This window comes from Schistocerca cancellata, chromosome 2 (genome assembly GCF_023864275.1).
Source record: "Schistocerca cancellata isolate TAMUIC-IGC-003103 chromosome 2, iqSchCanc2.1, whole genome shotgun sequence".
Taxonomy (NCBI): Eukaryota; Metazoa; Arthropoda; class Insecta; order Orthoptera; family Acrididae; genus Schistocerca; species Schistocerca cancellata.
This window is the reverse complement of record NC_064627.1, coordinates 1,058,814,980-1,058,823,994: the sequence shown is the minus strand read 5'-3', so window position 1 is coordinate 1,058,823,994 and position 9,015 is coordinate 1,058,814,980. Positions and strand designations below refer to the sequence as shown.

General features: G+C 46.8%; 1 pseudogene; it reads left to right on the top strand.

Moving 5' to 3' along the window:
• The first annotated feature begins 8,547 nt into the window (after window positions 1–8,547).
• Window positions 8,548–8,665, top strand: LOC126164334 (5S ribosomal RNA; annotated as a pseudogene).
• The last annotated feature ends 350 nt before the right edge of the window (window positions 8,666–9,015 follow it).

Here is a 9,015-nt window from a genome sequence, read left to right as displayed (position 1 = left end):
TGAACGTATCATCTGCTGGATTCGTCTGCCGCATGAAATTACCGCTCGCGGCAGTGTAACTTCGAGTAATCGCAGTAAACGTGGTGTGATTATGGGAAGAACATTCTCAGCTACTGTGTATCAAAAACATTTCTTCTACTCTTGCTACATACCGTCAGCTCACCACCCCCCCTCAAGATTCGCTGAAGGCGCGCACACTACAAATTCACGGCAGGAGGTTACGCTTGTGGAAGCTACGTGACGGCGCTGCAGAATCTCGCGGCGTGCGGCTGCTGACATTTCGCTGCGGCCGCAGCTTGCTGTACCAGTTCTACATCTCGGCTTACATCCTGTGCGTGAGGAGAATGTCCCAGCAAGTCGCTATGCAGCGGGAAAATGGCGCAGGACGCGTGGGGACGGCGAGGGCTGTTAACTGCCGCCGCGCGTGGCCTAACCAGTACGCTGGCCCTTAGCTGGTGTACAGAACCGCACTCTTACTACGCAGTCATTTTTCATGGTCCAAAGTCCACAAAAAATTATCTGCGTTAGAAGCTTGCTTCGGAGTTACTTCTAAATCTTGCTGACGACGTACTGTCCTTTCTGATTAATTCTCAAAAAAATGGTTCAAGTGGCTCTAAGCACTATTAAACTTAACATCTGAGGTCATCAGTCCCCTAGAACTAGAACTGCTTAAACCCAACTAACTTAATGACATGACACACCTCCCTGCCCGAGGTAGGATTCGAACCTGCGACCGTAGCAGCAGCGTGGATCCGTACTGAAGCGCCTCGAACCGCTCGTCCACAGCGGCCGGCAATTAATTAAAAAAAATGGTTCAAATGGCTCTGAGCACTATGGGACTTAACTTCTTAGGTCATCAGTCCCCTAGAACTTAGAACTACTTAAACCTAACTAACCTAAGGACATCACAAACATCCATGCCCGAGGCAGGATTCGAACCTGCGACCGTAGCGGTCTTGCGGTTCCAGACTGCAGCGCCTTTAACCGCACGGCCACTTCGGCCGGCCAATTAATTCTCATCAATAGTGCACAGCGAAAACAAATGTTAACAATCTGTGCCACTGCCTATCATTGGATTAAAATATCCTTTTAATCTGCATTCTCCACTACTGCTCAGTTTTCGATGTGTAGCCATTTCCACGTGAATGTCTTTCCAGTGGGAACTACTGCGGGCCAATTTTTAATCTGTGCCCCATATTCTTATCGTACAGATCGCTGTCACGTACCATTTCAAAAGGATAATTTTCCTCGTTAAAGGTACCGTGCGTAATTTTATTTACCACAGAAATAAACTAATTTCTAGGTCTACTGCAATAGTTATCGTAAATATCAGCCCTTGCTGTCTTCGGATGATACTCTTCTGAAAGTCAGATGGCACGTGCCCGGCCTTACGGGTTCTACACACTAACTTGAATAACCATTTGGTTGCCACTGAACGATATTATGAGCGCTGAGGGAATGCTGACTATCCTCTCCGCCTTGTTCAACTTTTAGAGTCGGCGACGATTACGCTGACTTGAAGAGGTCCTGTGCAGAAGGACACATGAGTCATCTACACGACCATGACACACAGTAGACTGCCTATCGTAGAACGAGGTCTTCACTCCGAACACTGGTTTGATGATGCAGCGCCGGCCGTGGTGGCCGAGCGGTTCTAGGCGCTACAGTCTGGAACCGCGCGTCCGCTACGGTCGCAAGTTCGAATCCTGCCTCGGGCATGGATGTGTGTGACGTCCTTAGGTTAGTTAGGTTTAAGTAGTTCTAAGTTCTAGGGGACTGATGACCTTAGCAGTTAAGTCCCATAGTGCTCAGAGCCATTTGAACCATTTTTGATGATGCAGCTTTCGACGCAAGACTCTCCATCTCTGAAAAACTACTGCAACCTACATTTACTTCACCGAGCGGGGTGGCGCAGTGGTTAGACACTGGACTCGCATTCGGGAGGACGACGGTTCAATCCCGCGTCCGGCCATTCTGATTTAGGTTTTCCGTGATTTCCCTAAATCACTCCAGGCAAATGCCGGGATGGTTCCTCTGAAAGGGCACGGCCGACTTCCCAATGCTTCCCTAATCCGATGAGACCGATGACCACGCTGTCTGGTCTCCTTTCCCATACCAACCAACCAACCTACATTCACTTCGACCTTCTTACTGCACTTGAACCTTGGTTTCCCTCTACAATTTTAACCCCATCCATCCCTCCCCCCCACGCACTCCCCCCCCCTCTCTCTCTCTCCCTCTGTGTCTCTCCACACACCGCCTCTCCCTCTTTTACTCACTCTTTCCTTCTCTCTCTCTGACACACACACACACACACACACACACACACACACACACACACTTTCCTCAATTAGGAAATTTCCTTGACGTCTCAGGATGTCTGCTATCAACTAATGCCTCTTTTTAGTCAATTTGTGCAATAATTTCTTTTCTCGATATTTCGATTCAGTACCTTCTCATTAGCTATCGGATTTAAGCAACTGATATTCGGCATTCTTCTGTAGCATCTCATTTCAAAATCTTCCACTCCCTCCTTACCTATAGTCTTTATCGGCCACAACAGTTATGCGGCCGTGAGTTATTTTATTGTCAAAATAGTTACTACTTTCAGCGTCTTATTCCATAATCTTACTCACCCTGCTGGGTAGCTGGGCGCGTCAGCGTACCTCCTCCGGAATTCGAGATGAAGCGCCGGGACACGGAACGAATCCGATAGGCGGATTAACGGCAAGGATCGGTGTACTGTCCTGTCTGTATGTGGTTTTTATGCGGTTTTCGCCGGCCGGGGTGGCCGAGAGGTTCTAGGCGCTTCAGTCTGGAACCGCGCGACCGCTACGGTCGCAGGTTCCAATCCTGCCTCGGGCATGGATGTTTGTGATGTCCTTAGGTTAGTTAGGGTTAACTAGTTCTAAGTTCTAGGGGACTAATGACCTCAGCAGTTGAAGCCCATAGTGCTCAGAGCCATTTGAACCATTTTTAATGCGGTTTTCATATCACACTAGGTAAATACCGGACTGATACTCAAGACCCACTCAGTTATACGATTCGCAAACACTGAGAGAATTTTCGCTCACTTTCACATGGACAACACTACACGCAGACAGATGGGGTACACATATTCCGTCCCAGGGGCTAACAGGGTGGCGACACGTACGGGCATCCGGCCACCTCTTAAACTAACCATGCCAAATCCGTTAACAACCGTGCCGACCCTGCACCGATGCTGAATAAATTCACGAGGAAATAATGATGAATCAAGATTCCATACTTTTATTCCCTCAGCAACACCTAACTTGATTGAAGATTTAATATGATGTGCTGTCACCTACTACGTGCTATGTATGACTTCACTCAAATCTGTCACAGTCAGATGCACCGCCTGTAAGATAAGCTGCTGGCTGTATCGCCTGTACACCAAAGGACAACAAATCAAAACAAAAGGTAAAGGCGGCGAGCAGCTGTCCAGGCGTGGGGATCAGGGCGACGTGCACTTCGACAGCGTCAAGCTCGATAGACTTCCCGCCCGCCGACGCGTGCGGAATGCGACGCGCTTTTCAGCCGCTGTTAGGGAAGCCTTCCGTGAGGCGCAGATGTGTCCAGACGACAGGGAGCTGCGTAACCGGCGGGAGCCGCCCACGCTGGTCGCGGCACAGTTACGGAAGACCGGACTGCCTTGGGCGGCCGCTCCCTGCGGTATAAACAACGACCGCCTCCTTTCTCCACCTGCCAGCACACTGCTTCGATGGAACCTTCTGCTGTCTCCGACAGCCGCATGTCATCGGCTGGGCAGAATGATGCACAGCAGTGGCCAGTTTCACACCAACGTCATGTATCCTGCGCCAGTCACTGTACAGTGCATGCGGGAGGGTACTTCGTACTGGTACTAGCCATGTCCACTCGCGCGGAGTAAATATTAACTGTGTGTGTCTCCTCACGCTTCCCAATCTGTTTAATAATGCACTGTCGTGACGCCCGCATCTCGTGGTCGTGCGGTAGCGTTCTCGCTTCCCACGCCCGGGTTCCCGGGTTCGATTCCCGGCGGGGTCTGGGATTTTCTCTGCCTCGTGATGGCTGGGTGTTGTGTGCTGTCCTTAGGTTAGTTAGGTTTAAGTAGTTCTAAGTTCTAGGGGACTGATGACCATAGATGTTAAGTCCCATAGTGCTCAGAGCCATTTGAACCACTGTCGTGACACCTGCGCAGTGTCACATAGTTTTCCTCGAATATGGATTTCGTGCAAACGGGTCTTTTCTGTAAAGGCGTCGCTTCTCATTCAACTATCACCATTTACACTATACCCGCTATATTCGTCTTGTCAGAAACTGGAAAATTTTGGAAATTTATGGAAAGGTCTTTTGGGATCAAACTGCTGAGGTCATCGGTCCCTAAGCTTATACACTACGTAACCCAACTTAAACTAACACCCATGCCCGAGGGAGGATTCGAACCTCCGACGGGGGCAGCCGCGAGAACCGTGACAAGACGCACAAGACCGCGCGGCTACCCCGCGCGGCTGTCAGAAACTGTAACTGTATTGATATTTAAGTTAATTCTCATTTATCGTCCAGTCTCAGTTGCACATTTTTAATTACATTACGCGTTTGGATCACTCAGGATCATCTACAGATCTAATTAGTTACGTCAGCAACATGTCTTGTCTACTCAGAACAACATTACTCTGATATGTGGTTCTGAGTAGACGAGACGTATTCCTGACGCAGCTGCTGTCAACAGCACCCCGAGACTTCTGCAGTTCCTGCTCCGTGGACCCGTCTCCACACATCGACTTTGGAGTACGCTCTGAAGATGGTCCGCCTTTGGACAGACACTGGTCACCAATAAATGTGACTTACGGAATATAAACTACTTTTCTGATCGCTGTTCTCCCAAAATGTTTTCCAAAATACTTAATATAACAGATGACCTAACAATTCGTCAGCTAGCTGCTACATAATAGCTGAAGAGGGACAGACAACCCAAAGTAATGGAAATTAGGGGGAAGATTTAAGGGACAGGCGCCAGCTGAAACAATGATGGGTGAATGCGTGGCAGCGTGAGTGAGCAACCAGTGTTAAAGGCCTCAAGAGTTATTCATTTTCTCCCGACAATCGGGAGCCGTTGAAAGCGCCATATAACCCCAGATGACACATGATGCACTTTTTAAAAGGACGCCGCCCCTACCCAATGCACCTTCATCGATTGCACCTCGGTCAGCGAATAAAATGTAGCTGTAGGGGACCAGGAACACCTGATCATGTATTTCAATACTGCACAGTACAATCGCGGACCCGACGAACAAATTTCATACATGACGACATCTGCGAATCCATAGGAGACGCAGACAAGTGGCAAGGTCTGAACAAATACGCTAACACATCACCATGTACAGCTTTGTGCTGTCCTCATCATGGCGAGTAAACTGCTGGCTTTTGGGGATGGTCCTTCCTATATATCGTCCTATTTCGGTTTCAGCGTGACAGCATACGTCGGTGTGTGTGTGTGTGTGTGTGTGTGTGTGTGTTTAGTGCTTATGGGCGCTCAACGCCGCGGTTATCACCGCCCTTACACACATTAAAAGAAACGAATCTGGATAAAATTACTAAAATGTTATCATACATGCTAAGACAAGGGGAAAGAACAAAATATGCTATACACTAAAACACAAGTAAAACGACAAAGGTGCTAAATGTAGGGCACAGGAAAATGTCACTGGCTGATCACTTACGTAAAATACGGGTGAGCCAGTCACCCTGTTAACACATTAAAAACATCTCCCTAAAATCTTGGAAAAAATGTTGGACAGTTCACAAAACTTTAAAATTCTAATCACAATCGGTTGAACGTTACCTGAAATAGGGGGCAGAACATACGTCACTTTCCTGAAATTCGTTGGGGAGTTAGCCGGCCGCTGTGGCCGAGCGGTTCTAGGCGCTTCAGTCTGGAACCGCGTGACCGCTACGGTCGCAGGTTCAAATCCTGCCTCTGGCATGGATGTGTGTGAAGTCCTTAGGTTAGTTAGGTTTAAGTAGTCCTAAGTTCTAGGGGACTGATGACCTCAGTCTCATAGTGCTCAGAGCCATTTGAACCATTTTTTTTCGTTGGGGTGTTCAAAGTCTAGGTATGTGTGGAAGTGAAACTGTAACGAACAGATGCCTCTGCTACTCTAGAAAGTGACTGGCTGGCATTTGCAGGTCGGCAGGTTGTACGCTCCTGCAGAAGGACGCCGAAGCCGCATGGCGGCTGTTGGCCCGCTGTTAATTCTGCCGGGACAGGGTCTCGTGTGGCCGCTACACTGTACAGATGGCGAGGACTCGCGCTCAGTCGGACAGGGGTCTCTCGCCGCCAGACCGTGCTCCAATGACGTTCAGCAAAGACGCTTACTTCTCACGTGCCAGCTGAGACACGACTGTGTGTGGGGAACACCGTCCCCAGAAACCAGCAGTTTCGTCGCCCTGGAGAGGACCGCTGCACAGACGGTTGAAGCGTCTGTTTCGATAGTGATTTCAGTTCCAAAATGACGCGGTCTGATGCCCAGAAAGATTTTATTGAAATAGTTAAATAATTAAATTATAAGTAGCAGTTGAGTGAGCGTCTATGTTTGAATAAGTAAATTCTCTATTAAGCAGTAACGGAATAATCTGACAATACGAGGAAAATGGTAGGCTGCTTTCTTGAACTGTTGTTAGAATCGACTTTGTATCACAAGACATTCATTTGCCAAATGAACTAAATACTCTTTGTAAGTGCTCTATTTACTGATGACACGCTGTGTAATTAAATTACTTGTGTAACCTCCAGTTCGTATCTGCCAAAAATACGTTGTAATCTTAGAAATATATATTCCTGCGGGCTTAAAATTCGTTTTCCTTGTCATATGGATATTTTGTTTGTATTCAATAACGGAATAGTTTGTGTTCTGAATATTTACGCCAATTCTAATTTCGATTTTTGTTTCAGGTCACAGACAACTTCTGCAACTATCACCCAATCACCCGCCAACAGTACCCTGTGCAGGTAGGAACCGATGCAATGATCAGTCTTTTTGCGGGCGCTGTATTTTTTTCCATAAGCACAGAATATTTGCAAAGAATGTAAGAAACATTGATTGGAAAGCATGTCTGGATTTCTAATAGTTGATGCAATAACTGTTTTTGTCTTCGACTAGTAGAAATACATCGTGTTCGTATATAATGGAAATACAAAAGGCATGCGGTGCACACTTCATATTGAACGGGATAGCTGTAAGACGAGTCGCATCCAGACGCAGTACTGACTCAGCAAGTGCGTGGACGACATTCCAGAGACTCTTGAAATGCGCGCTTGCAGCAGCTGCTGCGTAGTCCTGCTCCCTGTCGTTCAATCATCTTTGCGACCAACAGGTTCTCTCTGTGAAACTGACGGCCATGTCGAATGTTTTTAGCACCGTAAAGGTAGTAAGCTCTACAACAATAGGGACATTGCAGTTGCTATTCCAGGTGAAGTACTGATAATTCAGACGCTGAAGTACTGATAATGCAGACGCCCCACTGAAAACAATGGGATGCCCCGTGACAAATCATTTACATGCACGATGGGACCTGTCGCGAATTGTTTTTGGTGCCATAATATTACATGTTTAGAGATATTCTCAAATATAGATGAAAACACTTTTTGCGTGTGCTTAAGACACTTGTTGCGTATATTCCCTGTAAAATAAAGATCGTATTCTGTTACTTGGTTTGTCTTAAATTGAAGATCCTTTCAACGTTAGAAATAATGAAGGGCTAGCAGCAGGACATTGTGGAATATAACTAAATAACAACTTGTGTGTTCTGTAAATGTGTCTGTTTATTCCATGCGTCTATCCAGTTTCGGCCTTTAGGTCGTTCTCAGTTACCCAAAGGTCCTAACAGCAAACATAAAACATAAAACATAAAACATAAAAACATTTAAAGATCAAGGTCGAAAATGTCTTGATTCAGACATTTCAATGAGGTTTTGGAACCAGGTGTAAAGGATTCTGACTTACGACGTTGCAACCAATATGTTACATTAAGCGAATACTCTAGGCATAGTATGTATCCTTCTCAACATACCTCGTCATTTGATTTATTACTACTACATTACAATGGCCTCATTATATTCTCCATTTATAGCTGCTCGCTAAATAAATATGTGGACAACACGAAATTCCCGGTCTTGCATACCTACTACTGCGACTGTTGTCAAGTTTGCAGAACCACTACTGCTATGCTGTTTGGTGTAATTTTCCTGTGCTATCAAGCATGGTCCGTGCTCGTTCATAAGCAGCCGTTCCCATGTTAGTCACAATCTATTGTAGAACCAAAAACGAGTCCAAAGTTGCAAATTTTACTTTCTATTCACTCTATGACTAGTTTCGAGCCGAGACCCACATGTCAGCGAGTGAATAAAACGTAAAACTTGCAACTTTGTACTGGTTTCTCGTTCTACTGATTAACGAAAGTTGCTGACCCAAGCTACTCCAGCATGCTGGAAGTTCGTACAATGTATTGTAATAATTTATTATATCTGGCTTCGAACTGTGTATGGCCAACGGCCTTGCTGCAGTGGTAACACCGGTTCCCGTCAGATCACCGAAGTTAAGTGCTGTCGGGCTGGGCTAGCACTTGGATGGGTGACCATCCGGTCTGTCGAGCGCTGTTGGCAAGCGGGGTGTTGTGGACTGACAAGACAGCCAGTCCACAGTGACAGGTAACCGAAAGGCACGCGTACACACACGCCGGCGGGCGTGAGGTCTGAAACAGGATACTTATTGAATGCTATAAAGAAAAGTACGTAGCTCCTCGAATACTTAACTTTATTCCATCATTGTGGTACATCGCTCTTGACGATACAATTGAGAGTCTTTAAATACAAGCACTGTAAGGCTAATGGCACCTTGCTAGGTCGTAGCCATGGACTTAGCTGAAGGCTATTCTAACTGTCTCTCGGCAAATGAGAGAAAGGCTTCGTCAGTGTAGTCGCTAGCAAAGTCGTCGTACAACTCGGGACGAGTG